Source organism: Oryzias latipes, chromosome 5 (genome assembly GCF_002234675.1).
Source record: "Oryzias latipes chromosome 5, ASM223467v1".
NCBI lineage: Eukaryota > Metazoa > Chordata > Actinopteri > Beloniformes > Adrianichthyidae > Oryzias > Oryzias latipes.
Genome location: NC_019863.2, coordinates 32,480,816 through 32,495,965, shown reverse-complemented (window position 1 = coordinate 32,495,965; position 15,150 = coordinate 32,480,816). Strand labels below are relative to the sequence as shown.

At 49.6% G+C, this 15,150-nt stretch overlaps 1 pseudogene across 1 annotated transcript in view; it reads left to right on the top strand.

Moving 5' to 3' along the window:
- Positions 1 to 4,067: 4,067 nt before the first annotated feature.
- LOC101168946 overlaps positions 4,068 to 15,150 on the top strand; it is a 38,583-nt pseudogene continuing 27,500 nt past the window's right edge. The window contains exon 1 of the transcript XR_002873337.1: positions 4,068 to 4,517. The product of XR_002873337.1 is annotated as a filamin-C-like (transcript). The remainder of the gene's footprint in view (positions 4,518 to 15,150) is intronic.

Here is a 15,150-nt window from a genome sequence, read left to right as displayed (position 1 = left end):
GTCTGCTCTCTTCTGTTCTCCGGGATGGACTCGAACCCGCGGACTGTGTTCTGCGGGTCCGCAGCCTCACAGCAGCATAAACATCTGTCTGACTCAGTCATGGAGGTCTGTGGAGCAGAAAAGGGGTTTGAAGAGTCATCTGGACTCGTTAGTTTTTTTTTTTTGTTGTTCTGTCGTTTCTCTGAAATAATAAAATTTAAATCAAATCTATAAATCTGACAGCTGAGTCCCCCCCATCTTCCCGGGGATCAAACAAACAGACAACGCCTGATACTTATAAAATTTAAGGGGGGGTCCTGACAGATGGTCGACGGCCTCACTGGTTCCAGGTAAACTTCCTGGTTGAAGCCAAAGTTTATCAGCTTTCCTCCTCAGAACCAAATTTACGACGGAACATTCGTATCCTGACTGATTTTTGGTGGTTCCTCCTCTAAATCATGAAGCATGGAAGGAAGGTCCTGGAAAAGCTCAGGAAATGCTGAAAAACAGTAACCGATGAGCTGCAGCAGCTGCTAAAAGCTTGAAGTTTCAAAATAAAAGACAATAGGCTGGAGGACAGGTCAGGGCTTTTATTTGATCAGACAGCTTAAAACAGTCAGATGAACTCCTTCTAGTTTCCTTTTTCAAATTACAGTATAGAAAACGTTTAGGACGTTTATTTGACCAGTTCTAAAAAAAACAACAATATAACATACGTGTAATAGAGGACCTGTAAAAAAAAATACAAAAAAAACTAATTTAGACATTTTCTGTGACCCGATTTGACATCAGAACAAAAATGGACTCAAACATTTACAAATCGAACAAGTTAGAAAAATCAATCAAATGTTTGGCTGCAGAACTGTCCAACTTTTTTAAATTCTGGAGTTTTGCTGTCTCTGGTTTATTTAGTTTTTGTCCAGTCATGCTTAGTATGACCGGCCCGGTGGGCCTCTGGTTCTGCCGGGCCCGATTCTTCTCGTGGTTTGGAGACTTCTCCAAATGTTCATGAGGCTTCAGTCCTGACTGTTCCTGAAAATCCCTGCTGAGGTTCTGGTTCTCTGACGGAACCGTCCGTGTGAATCTAGAGAAGGACGGGTTTGTGAGGTCCGGCTGAGTCCAGGACCTGCGGGCGTCCGGCTGAGTCCAGGACCTGCGGGCGTCCGGCTGAGTCCAGGACCTGCGGGCGTCCGGCTGAGTCCAGGACCTGCGGGCGTCCGGCTGCGTCCAGGACCTGCGGGCGTCCGGCTGAGTCCAGGACCTGCGGGCGTCCGGCTGAGTCCAGGACCTGCGGGCGTCCGGCTGAGTCCAGGACCTGCGGGCGTCCGGCTGCGTCCAGGACCTGCGGGCGTCCCCTCCTCCGACCGGAGCTTTCCCACGTCGACCCGTCTGCAGAATGAGCTCATGTTCCTCAGAGGCGCTGGGGCACGTGCCGCCGCTGGCGGTTTGGCAGCCAGATGGATGTTCTCCTTCCGCCGGGACGTTCCCCCTCCACCTCCTCCCAGTCATTGCTGCCCAGGTGTGGAATCGAACCGCGGCGGGAAAAGCCTGGAGGCCAGAGGCTCGGAGGAGGTCCCATCAGCCTGCAGGACGTCCTTCAGCCGCTGCAGTCATGAAGATGATGTCATAAACTCATGTGCTGAGTCATGGTCTGCGTTTCCTTCTCCCTCTCCTCTGACTTCATCTGCTGCTCCAGTTTGTTTCAAAGTGGTCCGTCTGTTTGTGAGGAAACATCTTCCCAACATTCCAGGTCTTTAGAAAAGCGTCTTCTCTGATTCTCACCAGATCCTCGTCCAGAAACACTAAAGTGGAGTCAGACTCTCAATCCTTCTGGAGCTTTTCAGTTCTGCTTCATCAAACCAAATGAAAATCAAACCGTAAACCTCCTTTTTCCCCGTAAATGTTCTGCAGGAAAACCTTTATCTCCTCAGCAGAACACAGTTCAAAACATTCAGTTCTTTAAACCTAAAATGGTGTCAAAACCTCAGAAGTAAAGTTTGAGGTTAGAATGTATTCTCTGTTTGTAGACATGAAAACAAACATGGTGGATTATTGTTTGGATGTTATAAATCCTTCATTGTTTTCCTCTTTCTCTTTATTCTAGCATCTTCCTCCATTTTTTGTTTCCTACAATTTTTCTGCCATTTCAACCATTCAACTATTCAAATGTTCATCTTTTTCCTGCTGTGGCTTTTGGTTCTTCAAATCCTTGAACTTTTCCAGATATTTCTGCCTCCATTGAAATAAATGGGGAGTCCTTGGAGCAGAAGCTCGCTGGTTCGATACCCGACTCCGGCATTTTTCACAAACATATTTTTGTTATTGTGCTGCTTTAACTTTATTTATGGTCAACTTTGATCATTTCTTTATTTTTTGCCCGTTATTCCCCTTTAAGTTTCATTTTCGTTCAGTTCTATAGCATCACCCCTGCATTTTCTTCTGGAAATCCTTCTAGTTTAGTTATTGAGTCATGAATGCAGGTCAAAGACGAAGGTGGAGATGTTGGAGCCTGCAGAAGACCTCAGGAACACCTTTGCACCTGAAGATGCTCCGTGTTCCTGCTTTCTAGTGTCCTTCACCAAATAAAACAAAAAACTTCTGGTGTTGTCTGACCTTTGACCTCTGGCTCCGATTCGATGGTGGACCGTAAACCCAGAGTCCTCCCGCTCCTCCTGGTCTCTGCTGTGGAGGAAGGAGGTGGTTACTGATTAGTGACCTTTGGCCTTTCATAGAACCGAAGTTCCTTGTTTGTGTTTGAGGAAGTCGTCCCGAGGAGCAAAGCGTAATGAAGTCACGTGTGGATCGGATGGGTTTGGAAATACACCGCATTAAATGGCAGGAATTCCTCGCCAAAGCCATGGTCAACATCACAGCTTGGTTGAAGGACTCCTGCTTGCAGTTGAACATCTAAAACAGCTGCTTGCTTTTCACTAAGTCCAATAAGGTCACCGCTGAACCAGACGTTTTTGTTTCAGGCTGCAGACGGAGTCAGAAAACCAACAGTGTCGTAATGGATTCAAATATCTAAAGCAGCAGAATCAACCTCAGTCACTTCACACACATTCGCCATCAGACGTCCAGCAGAAACGTTCATGCACTCTGTGGTTTTCTCACACATGTTTGCCCGTCTGCTCACAGGCTTGTAATGCATCTTTAAAACGTCTGCAGACAAACAAACTGTTAAAACTTTGGATAAGAAACCCAACGTTGTTCACCAGTGTGACAGAAACATGGATGTCTGTGTCGGGAAAACGTGGTCAAATGTTCAAATCTCTGGCTTCATCGTCCCCTCGTCTTCATCAGTTTAACAGCTGATCACAGTCGGAGGAGACTGTTCCATTTTAGAACAGAAGGTTTCTTCTGTTAGAGCTACTGAGTGGACCCCCCCCCCCCCCCCATAACTGTTAGAAATGAAAACACAGAATTCCTTTCAGACACTGAGTAACCTCCACTTATGTGTGTATTTGTTCACACATTTGTCTGATTTTGGTTTGTTTTGTCGCTAATTTACATTTAGGTTAACTGCTAGTTTTACTGAATGTATGGTTTAATATATATATGTACGTAATGTTATGGAAATATGTCATTTTATTTGGATCTTTTAGGGTGATTTTAACATCTATAGGGACTACAGATGAAAAACTGGCCTATTGACAGGAATGTTTATGACTATGCGCTGTTTCTGTATCGCAGAAATAAATACATAAAAACATTAATAATAATTATACATTTGTGTTGTATAGCGCTTTAAATGGCAGAAAGACGCTTTACAAAACGTGAGTAAAAACAGTAAATAAAAACAATAGCGGGTACAATAAAAATAAAAACATAAAAATGACAGATGAAAGATTAAAATCAATTTCCAAAAGTTTTTAGTGATCTTTTAAACATTGGGGGGTCAGTCTCTAGTCTCTGAGATGTTGGGGCAGAAAATGCTGAAGCCTCGTATTGATAATTATTGCTTTGTTTCATGAATCAGATGGTTTTTCTCGGTGTTTTGATCGTTTCTGTGACTCAGAGTCTCATCTTCGTCACCGTCTGTCTCTGATGAAGCTCCGGCATCAGCTGGGGGCGGTCAAACGCCGCGCCGCCGGCTGGGAGCACAAAAGGCGGAGCCGCACTTGAACGCAGCAGCAGCAAACTTTAAAGCGGAGGTGCGGCGTCTCGGTGGACACACGGCGGGACCTCAGCGCGCGCTCAGCGGCCCACTTCTGCCTCACAGAACCGAACCGGAACGCCAGCGGACATGCCTGCCACAGAGAAGGACCTGGCGGAGGACGCCCCCTGGAAGAAGATCCAGCAGAACACCTTCACGCGCTGGATCAACGAGCACCTGAAGTGCGTCAACAAGCGGATCATGGACCTGCAGACCGACCTGAGCGACGGCCTGCGCCTCATCGCCCTGCTGGAGGTGCTGAGCCACAAGAGCATGTACAGGAAGTACCACCCGAGGCCCACCTTCAGGCAGATGAAGCTGGAGAACGTGTCAGTGGCCCTGGAGTTCCTGGAGCGGGAGAACATCAAGCTGGTCTCCATAGGTAAGTGAGTGAGTGTCGGGGGTTCGAAGCCGGACGCCCTCCGCCTCGCGACGGGGTTCTGTCCGCGCGACCCTAAAACTTAAACTTAACTTTCATGGGGGCTTTGAACGTCTCACGACTGCAAACGTTCGGCTGAACTCGGTCCAAACATGGAGAACCGATGTCTTTGTTCTGACCCCGATCTGTGGGTGTGGGGGTCTGTCTGTGTGTGTGTGTGTGTGTGGGGGGGGTCGCTCAAATATCAGCTCACTCCTGAAGTGGAACAATCATGGTATGGACACTCAGGGTACCTTCAGGGAACCCTCGTGTGCTCCTCACCATCATGGCTCCAGGTCAGGAGGCCAGGCTGTTCTGCAGGAGAACCGAGACCCAGAACTCAGCAGGAGAACCGAGACCCAGAACTCTGCAGGAGAACCGAGACCCAGAACTCTGCAGGAGAACCGAGACCCGGAACTCTGCAGGAGAACCGAGACCCGGAACTCTGCAGGAGAAGGGAAGAATCCCTTTGCTCCTCCTGCTGCCACAGCAGATCCTCCTGATGGGAGATGCTGACCCTGCACTGATGCTGACATAAAAATCTTTAAGCTGTGAGGAGCTGACAACATCTCCCCCTCAGCGGGGGTGGGTGGGTGGGGGGTGGAGGAGGAGCGGAAGGTTTATCCTCCTTTGCTGAGGTGGAGGAGGTTTACCGAAAACACCTCCTCAGAGCTGCGGCGCTCCCTGGAGTCAGCTGGTGGGAGTGGGCTGAGGTGTGTCTGAACTTTCCAGGCCACTCAGGAAGTGACTGACCCCCCCCCCCCCCCCCCCCCCCCCAGCTGGAGCTGGTTGGCTCTCCTTTTGTGCTGAAAACGGATGGTGGAGGCTGTCCTGATGACTCCTCTGAGCAGGGGGAGGTGTTCAGGATCTGCAGTCCGAATTCATCCTTCATTTGTGGAGGGGAGAACCAGGTGGAGGGAGGAACCAGGTGGAGGGGAGAACCAGGTGGAGGGAGGAACCAGGTGGAGGGGGGACCAGATGGAGGGGGCCTCCTCCTCATCGACTTGCAGGTCCAGCCTGGAGTTCATGCTGCAGGCTAAGGGGCGGAGCCTCCACTGTAACACCTAAGTGGGGTGGTAACAGGAATTTGTCAGATGCCTCACTGCCATGACAGGGTGAGGGCGAAGGGGGGGGGGCGTGGGAAGAGGTTCAGGGGGGTGCTTTGGTTCGCTCCGCTGCGGGGGCCACAGCCTTTATCCCTGCACAAGGAAACGCTTTTGTTCACTTCCTGTTTGTACAGAAACCAAAGCGTCTGAACCGAGCAGGTGTTGGTTTTCTAACAGGTGACCCCTCAGTGGTTTGTTATGGGGGGGGGGGCAGACTGGGCGGTCTGAGCGTGCTCAGCAGACGTGGCTGTGCTCCAGTCTGCTCCTCCCAGATGTTCAGGAGCTTCTCCTTCCACTGGAAGTTCAGACTGGAACCAAGACCAACCATCACACTGAACGGAAGTTTTGTCTGGGGGAGAAGGCTCCGCCCACAATGACAACAGGTGTGCCTGCAGGGTTCAGGTGTGAGGAAACATGTTTGCGTAGAAATGGAACAAACTCTGGTGTTTTTCTGTGACTGCTGGACGCGGCGCCTTCATGTTCATCATCAGCAAACGCTGGAATGTTTTTCTTCATGACATCAATCATTCACAGCCATCAATCACCCAAACTTTCTGTCACATGATCCAAGTGTTGTGCGTGTGCATGGACGTGCACGCGTCTGATCTCCTCTCCTGCAGCTTGGACGTTAGCCAGATACCTGCAGGCAGGTGTGTTTTGTGTAGACAGGGCGTAGGCCAGAGGCTTCGCAGGTGTTGCATCATAGTTATAGGTGAGAAGATCGCGCGGGGGGGGGTTGCCGTAGTTGCATCTCACCTGCATGATGGACCATAAGCTGCCGCCGCTGGTGGTCTGCAGATCATCTGGAATTCTGGATCCTCTGAGGGTCCTTTCCTCCTGCTTCATCTCCTTTAGCAGAGAAAGCATGAAAACAACTTGATCCAATCCCATAATGCTTTGCAACAGTAAAGGGAGTCATTGATGCTTTCAGGTTTAGAAGGTCTGTCAGGTTCTGAGCTTCAGAACTTTCAACATCAGCTCGTCTTTTTGGACCAAACACTAAAATATCTTTAAATTCTGACTTTTATGACATTAAAAGTAGAGAAGTCATTTATTTAAACAACGATCCGATTTTCTGACCTAAAGTGGATCCAGATCATCAAGTTAATGAAATCTGTGTCCAAACCAACAAGTAAACTAGAATGAATGTCAAATCCATTCACATGTTAGTTTCCTAAAGTTCACCACTGTTGTTTTTCTACATCCAGAGAATCCAAAGGGAACATTCTTAGAACATTCTAGACCCTGGATGGTCACATGACTTTATTCACAGTCTGTTCACACATTGGACTGGAATGATGGACCGATCCGTGTTTGCTGATGTCATCACATGTGTGTTGTCCGCTGTGATTGGTCGCTTTGACCTTATAGTCGTATAAACCTACTGGACCTTAATCCAGATGGTATCTTCCAGATTGACAATCCATTTACTTGAACTTGAAATGATTTTTTAATGGTTACTTTAACGACCATCTCTCCTTAGATCCGTCTGGTTGGATTGCAGGACAAACGTCGGTTCATTGTTGTGCCTCTGATGTAAACCAGGATGTTTTGATAAAATCCAAATCTCATAGGTCAGACTCCACTAAACCAGATTGAAGTCCAAAAGTTCTGTTCAGTGGTTCATTTCCTCTGAACCTGGAACCGTCCACGTGTCGCTGTAGGGCGTCGTCGTTCGCCGATACGTGGAGCTCTGCACAACGTTCAGAGCTGGAGAATGGCCTTCACCTGTCGGCAGGTGTGACTGAGAACAGGCCCAGCAGGTGTGACGCTTTCACCTGGCCTCCTGCACCCCCCCCCGCCCACCGGGGTCTCTCAGGTGAAGGCCAAAGCGTGTTCAGACGTCGGCTTTTATCTGTGTTTGCTTCGGCGACGTTGACCGTCCGCCTGGCTGCTCTTATCTTATCTCTCCCAATTGGCTGAACGTTACCATGGCGACGCGGCCAAGCAGCCTGCCGCTCCTCCTGGAGGTTTCGTACCACAGGTCGCGGTATCGACTCCTGCTTGATGCGGTTTCAGTTTTACTTCAGGTGGCGTTTGTTGATGGCTGTTGCTAAGGGAGTTTAAGGTTATCTGTGCTTCCATCAGTCTGTCACTCAGGTGAGATACCTGTGCAGATACCTGTGCAGATACCTGTGCAGATACCTGTGCAGATACCTGTGCAGATACCTGTGCAGATACCTGTGCAGATACCTGTGCAGATACCTGTGCAGATACGAGGAACAGAAGGTGAAACTCTGGAAATGCAGAGGAATTTAATCTCACCTAGAAATGTTGAACTGTTTTTATTCAGAGGGAAACTTGAAGAATCAAAGACTCAAACGTGTTATTTTGTGTCTTTGGATGTTCTGGACTCTGGGACCTCGGGTTCCTCATGCAGTCCTCTGAACGGGACGTTTATCCCGTCTGTGTATGGAGGTTCTTGATGCTGCAGCCTCAGCCCGTCCTGGGGGGGTTCTGGTCCGGTTCCTCTCACTGTTCTGCTGCTGCGGCTTTTCTGTGAAAATGCTGGGATGCTGCATTCAGGGAACAACCGGCTGCTTCTGTGGCGGTGTGTCACGTCAGCGGGCCTCCCCGGGACGGATTCAGACCCGGACGGAGAGCGTTCGGAGCTTCAGAGCGCCCAGATGTTTGCTTTCAGCAGCTGATCAGTGAGACTCCGGGAGCTCCTCCCTTAACCCTTGTGCTATCTTAGATGACCCCCCCCCCCCTTCCATTGAGGTGTTCTCCCTACCATGACAAAGGTGGATAAAGGTGGAAAGAGTTCATGTAGTCCATGGACACCAGTGAAGATCACAAATCATTGAAGGTTCAGAGCGCTGTCTAGTGGGTCTAGATGACCCAACTCCCAATGGTAAAGTGCCTAGGATAGAACAAGGGTTACGGAGGCGCTGGATGTGAGATTTTTATATTTTATTAAACTGTAATCGTCAAAATCCCAGAGAATAGACGATTCCGTCTATTAGATTCCGATCCAGATTTTTCAAAGGAAAAGTTTTAATTCATCAGTTAAACCAATTTATTGACATATTTGTCAGGAAACCAAAGTGCTTCTATAAACGGTTCATCTTAAACATCAGTCCGTCTGTTTTCCCAGCATTTGATGTTTTCATCAGACGTTCCTCCTCAGTTTCATGGATCGATCCTCTTTTTCTTCCCTGGTTCACTGGATCAAACCACTGAAGTGGTTTTTCCTAAAGTGATCAACCAGCAGAGGCTGAACTGAAGGAGTGAAGTTCTGACAGGAAGTCAGGTGACATCAGCTGCTGAAACTCACAAACCAGAAACCGGAGTGTCGGAATGGAGCTGGCCGTGGGGGATGAGTGATTGATAACCGGCAGAGAAAAGCTCTCCGAGGTCACCGAGCGGCAGGCTGCATTCCAGCGGTTGCTGTGGCAACGGCTGTAAGCAAAGTCCCGGAGTGACTGCCGGATGCTGGAGGGGCGTGTCTGAAAGCAGGAGAGTTCAGAGACGATGGAGGAGAAGCGGCGATGCTCCACGGCGTGGATCTCCTCTGGTTCCGACGTGTTTGGGTTTTGGAGCGGAGCCTCGTTCTCCTCACGTCATGTGATCTCCTCCCAGCAGAAGAAACGTCTCAGAAGGTCTTGGTTTGGGGGGGTTGAACCGTCACGTGGTTCCTGAGCGCCGCTGTGACACCCCCAGGTGCACAACACCTGAAGGGACTTTAACGTTGTCATGGAAACGGCTGGAAGGAGGGGGGGCTTGTGGGTTCTGCCGGGTTTGATGTTCTGAAGTACCTTGATCCTTTTCCTCAGGAAGTGGACGTTCGGTTCCCGTTGGCGTCCAGCATAACTGTTGTCATGACGACCACGATGCTTTGTGTCTAAAGAGTCGCTCAGCTTTTGGCGGCCGGTCTCGGGTTTCCGGCGTTTGTCGGCGCGGCTCCCGCGTCCCGGAGCCGGACAGAGGCCCCGGTGTCTCCTGCTGGACGCCAACGGTAATCTGAGAGAAGATGGGATCTGGACTTCCAGGAGAACACAGCAGAACTCCTCAGGGGGAGACGCAGCAGCATTCTCCTCCTCCTCCTCCTCCTCCTCCTCCTCCTCCTCCTCCTCCTCCTCCTCCTCCTCCTCAGGGAAAAGGCTGAAATGCAAACCCACAGCATTTACTTAGAAAAACAGAAAACGATTCATTACATCCAAGAATCCATGTTCTCAAAACGGTCTGGTTATTTTTCAAGCCAGACATTGTTTTATTTTGAAGGATCTCTTCAGGATCTCTTTGCTTTTCCTAAATAAATGGAAACTGGAATCAGAGAAACTCGATTCTACAAGAACCTTCAGCTCCTTAAACTGGATTTACTTTGGGAACTTTAAGATTTCCTGTTTGATTCAGAGAGGAGGTTCTGGTTGGATCCGGTCCGTCTCTGGTCTCCTGATGTGATGCTGCTTTGTGGCGTCAAACGGACCTGCGCCGATGCAGAAGGAGGCGGGAAAGACGGATTCTGTCCTGTTGTGATTCTGAGACGGTTCCACCTCATGATCTGAACTTTCTTTTTTCTTGTAGACGTTTTGAGCTTTTCTAAAGCAAATAATGATTTGAATTGAGAATTTGAAGCTTTGATCTTCATCTTCATCATCTCCTTGGTTTAGAATTATTCCCTAAACTGCTGTTTTTAAAATAACAGTTTATGTAGAAAAGACTTGTGTAATTATGCAATCATGTTCTCTGGGGAACTCCCTTAGTGACACACACACCCACACACACACACACACACTCATTTGTCTACCCCCCCTGCAGACGTTTTTATGAGTCTGAATTGCCGCCGTCGTGTCCTCATTTATGTGCCACATTTGAAGTGGGCGGAGCTTGTCTGAAAGGTGAAGCTTTTTGATTGAATCCTTTTCCCTTTCACTTCCTGTTTGAAGCCCTTTAAAGGTCAAAGGTGTGGTTGACCTGCTCACCTGTAGGCGTCTTCAGGCCCAATGAAGCCCGTCTGCTTTCGTTTTGTGCTTGTGAGTCATGTGACCACGCGGTCCGCAGACGGCGGTTTCACTCGAGTTTAGATTCTTGACGATCCTGTTGACGGTTCTGGAACGTTTGCATGAGGACTCGGATCTTATGGATGTTAAACGTTCGGATGACGTCGTAGGACATCACGTGTTTTTCTGTACCTTAACCAAAGTTCAATTCTCATTATGGTCCAGAGGTAGAGCGGGCAACCTCTGATCAAAAGGACACAGGGTTGATTCCTACCCTGGAGAAGGAAACGCCACAAAAAGTCGCTGAAATTGTAGGCATCCCGCCCCCTAACCATCAAACAAGTCAAGCCGGACGGTTTACCCCCCCGAGCCGGTAAACAGCCCCCGAGTTAGTTGTCTGTTACCAACTCAGTGACCTTGTAGTGGAGTGTCCGCCCTGTGACTGGAGATCATGAGTTCAAATCCAGGCCGAGTCAAAGCAAAGACTAAAAATGGGACACTCACCATCAGGGGTTGGATTGGGGGGGTTAAGCCACCAAATGGTTTCAGAGCGCGGCTGTGCTCCCCCAGGGGAGGGGTCAAATGCGGGACCAACTGTCACACACCAAGGTGTGTTGGGTGTTGAACCTGTCTGCGTTTTGTCCAGACGGAGGGAAACTTCGTGTTTCCACAAACCGGAGCAGAAAGTCCTGAGCAGCTGAAACTGGCGGATCTGGTTCTGATGATCTCAGCGCCTGAGAACCAGCAGGGTGAGATCATGCAGGTTCTCCGCCGTGTGTTTATGCTCGCTGTCGTCATTCCAGATGTGCGGTAATGACGGGGCCGCTGCGGGCCGTGGCGTGCTCTGCTGCAGCCTGAACCCTGCCAGGAACCGTCTCTCCTCCACCTCAGCGGTTCTGGCGGGTTCAGTTTTGCTCTCTCTGATCACAAACGGGCCTGGACTGGACCGGACCGGACTCGGGCGGCTGTCCTCTGTTCTCTGGAGATCTCCTCCTGAAATCCTTCTGGGACGTTCTTGGTCTTTGATCTTCTTCCCCAAAAGCCGCATGAGAGGACCCCCCCCCATGTGAATTACAGAGGACTTCTTTTATTTTGAAGGTCTGATTCATGGTTTCCTCATTTCCTCTGAACTACAAATGCAAACCAGACTGAACTCCATAGAAGAAATGAAGCAGCCTCTAAATATTCATGCCCCCCAGAATCAAGAAGACTCTGCCTTTTCGGGTTCCCAGACACCCCCCCCCCCAGCTCCATACACAGAAGGGGGCATCAGACAGACAGCCCCTCCCTATACTAACATACTAACATCACTGACAGAAAGCAGACATGGAGTCCCGGTGGGAATGGCTCCAAAACACGTTTGTGTCACAGAAAAATAGAAAAGTCGTTTTTCACTAACACTTAGAAAATGTGGGAAACTTTGAGACCTTTTGGAGTAAACGTAGATTTTTTTATTTTGCAAATATCTTTTTATTGTTTTTAAACATGTGAACAAAGTTAGAAGCATTGAAACAGCATATATTGAACGAAAAACAAAAGAAAAAAAAACATTAGTACAAGAAGGTACGTAGAGTTGTCAGGTTGAAATTTTCCTGCTTCCAGGATCCTGATCACAAAGTGAACTATATGTCATAACCTTCTCTTGTTTTGTACATAAACCATTTTTCCCAGTCCTTCAGAAATTTTTCTTCCTTCATTCTTATGAGTAAACATAGATTTTAGAAATGAGCAACTGTTGTTTTGCCTGACAGAATGACATCAGAGCTGTGCGTGTGCACGTGCACGTGTGTGCGTGTGGAGCGTGATCATCTGGTGTTCAAACCCCATCATTTGTGTGGTTTTCCTGCCACCTTTCATTGGTCCTCAGAGGGGTGGGGGTGGGGGGGCATTTTTCAGAGAGTTGGTGGTCAGGCCTGATGATCTCACCGCTGAGGCATGAGCGTGCACGCGTGTGTGCACGTGCATGCTCTTCATCCTGTTTACTCTGCAGGTACCTCCTGTCTTTGTCTTCGATGGTCAGTTTGGGGGCGGAGCTTTCTGACTTCAGTTTTCCAGCTTCAGAGTTTGTTTCCACATGCCCCCCCCCCCCTCCCCCTCCCCCATGTTTAACTGTTCAGGCATGTCTGGGGTTGTAAATCCATGACCTCATTGTTGTTCAGGGTTCGGCTGCAGCATTGTTAGTGACTTATTGCAAATTACCCCCCCTCCCCCCCATGCCATGTGCCAAATCCACAAGCCCGAACTAAAGCGATGAAGAAACGATGAAGAGGAGGCGGCTTTGTCCGATGACGTCGGTGCGATTTTCTGCCTGGAGGATCGTCTGTTTTCTTCTGCTTGGATAGAAGTTCTGGCTCAAAGGCTGTGAGTCAGGGGGGGGGGGGGGGGGCGGGAATGACTGCTGAAGGTCACGTGACGCAGCAAACGGCAACACGGATGTGGCGTGTTCAAGGATACCGTTTCTGTCAGGCCAACAGAAGGGACGTGTCCATGCGCTGGTCCATGTTCAATCCCACATGTGAGGTTCACTCAGGGGTGAATGGAAATGACCCCCCCCCCATAACCTCCTATAATTTATCGGCTCCAGAGACAAATGTTCGACTGAAAGTCCCAGCAGAATGAACAAAAACTTCTGAAGGTCATTTGAGACGTTTCAGGGGTCAAACCTGCAACCATCTGTGGATTATTGTTCAGAAATGGGATTATTAATCTTAATCCTTACAGAACCGGCAGCCTGTGGGTGTTGGAATAATCGACCTGCCAAGTTCAACATGACAATCACTTTGTAAAGTAAATGATTGCAAATCGTGGGAATGCATCTTCCTCCGAAAGCTTCCTTTCTGCTCCACAGACTCTCAGCACTGAAAGCCTCTCAGGTTGCTCGCCGTGCACGTGTGCACGTGTGCAGGGATCCCGATGAAGCGGGAAATCCGTGCAGGAGGCGTGCTGATGGGTAACCGTCAGTGCGCCGGAAGTTCTGGTGGACCGGTTGCAGGTCACCCGGCCGGTTCTTGGTATTTCTGGAGTCTGGGTGGTTGAGTAACTTCCTGTGGCGGATGGTCAGGGAGTGGCGTCCCGATAAGAAGAGGTGTTTAGTTCCAGACCGATTCACCTGTTAGACAAACGTAAAAACACACAAACGTATCGCACACAAATGTGCGTCCTTCTGCCTCTAATCGACATTTCACTTTTCTCAATTTAGCCTTTATGTTCCTCTCCTTAAACAAACGAAGCCCCGTTGGTGGCCCTGTTGCCTTTGTGTGCGTCTCCATGGCAACCGGTCAACAAACACGGCAGAGCTGCAGGCCTGACTGCCTGAGCACTGATTATCTGCAGATCTGGGTTGCATGCATGGACTCTGCTGATGGATGCATGCATGTGTGAATAAACGGGTCCAAGTTTAGGACAATGGGGGCATTAAATGTCCGGGGGGGCTGAAGGGCGGGAAAACTAAAGCCTTGAGCTCGGTGAGAGCTCGAAGCCTCGGGTCGGACCTGCAGGATGGCCGAGGTGCCGTGTCTCCAGACCCGGAGGAGGGGGTCACTTGACGGCCGAGGCGCTGAAACAATGCCCCCCTTCACCAGAGCTGCAGAAACACTCGCTCCCCCAGGAGCGCCGGTCTCCCGATATAGCAGTGCATGCTGGGATGCAGATAAAACCTGCAGGACTGGACTTTGAGTCGTCATGGGAACAGCAGGCCACGGCGCCCCCCCCAGCAGCTTTGCTGAGAACTAAGCACACGGTGACTCAGCTTCATCGACAGGCCACAGTTTGCCGCGTCATGCCCCAACGGCGCCGTTCTGCGAAGGCTTCGGGTTCTGGAGACGATTCTGTTTGGAGGGGAAAAAAACGCCCGCTTCAAAGTCCAAACAGTTTTGATCCCGCCCCCACGCCGTCTCCCTTCTAGAAGAATGAGTCGGCTTTAGTGTGACTCATCTTTCAGGGGGAGTGGGGAGGGGGTTCGGCTGTGGGTGGATGTGGGGTCAAAGGTCACAGGAGCGCCACCACCTTTCAGGAAGAAGTGAAGAGGAACGCCGCGCAGACAAAAGATCAAAGGAGTCAGGAACCAGGAAAAGGGCGGAGAGGGGGGGGGCGGAGCATGACTGCATGTTGGAACTGCTCCTTCTCTCTTTGTGTGTGTGTGGGGGGGTGGGGGGGTCAGTGTGTGTCACCAGGGCGGGGTGGCAGAAAATCTGCCAGAATTGCAGAGACACGTTTGGACCGCGGCTCCACTGGGTGGGGTCATGGGATTTCCCAGGGGGGGGGCACACAAATCATCAGCAGACTTCAGGGTGACAGTGAACGCCTCACCAGGAGGACGGGCAGGAAGTCTGTTGTTCGCTCCTCAAAGTTCTGCATAAACCTGAAATCTGTTATTGTCTCTGTTCTCCAGATACTGTTCTTTACTCTGAGATGAACAAAAAACGGAATACAAGTAAAAAAATGTTTTTGTAAATTCATCAACCGGTCCTTAAATCCACTCAGAACTTTTCAAATCGCTCCAGTGATGATGATGATGATGATGATGATGCCGATGCCGATTTTAGTCAA